Here is a 488-nt window from a genome sequence, read left to right as displayed (position 1 = left end):
TAGATAGATAGATAGATAGATAGATAGATAGATAGATGATAGATAATAGAGTACATTAAATAGGGTGGAGAGCAATAAGAGGTTCAGATAGGGGAGGGATTCTAAATACCATCAAATTATATTGTATGAACATGGCAAAAATTCAATTAAAAAATAAAGTATTGTTCAAAATTAATGCCAGACACATATCCACATATCCAACAAACTCAGAGAACACCAAGCAAGACAAACACTGGGAAAAATTTACACTTGGAAATTCAAACTGAAGAAAACAAAAAACAAAGACAAAAGTTTAAAGGAAAAGAAGGCACTATATTTATACAGAACAGACATCAGAAATGGTGCAAGACAGTAGAATGAAATATTTAGTATTAAATAAAAAATCAAAGCTGTGAGATGACATTTTTTAAATTTCTGTAGCAGAAACAGTATTCTTTTAAACAATGTTTTGATGTGCAATAAATATACAAAATGCTGTGTATGTTAAG

The sequence above is a fragment of the Nannospalax galili genome, unplaced genomic scaffold (genome assembly GCF_000622305.1).
Source record: "Nannospalax galili isolate Female #2095 unplaced genomic scaffold, S.galili_v1.0 scaffold547, whole genome shotgun sequence".
Taxonomy (NCBI): domain Eukaryota; kingdom Metazoa; phylum Chordata; class Mammalia; order Rodentia; family Spalacidae; genus Nannospalax; species Nannospalax galili.
This window is presented reverse-complemented; position numbering follows the sequence as displayed.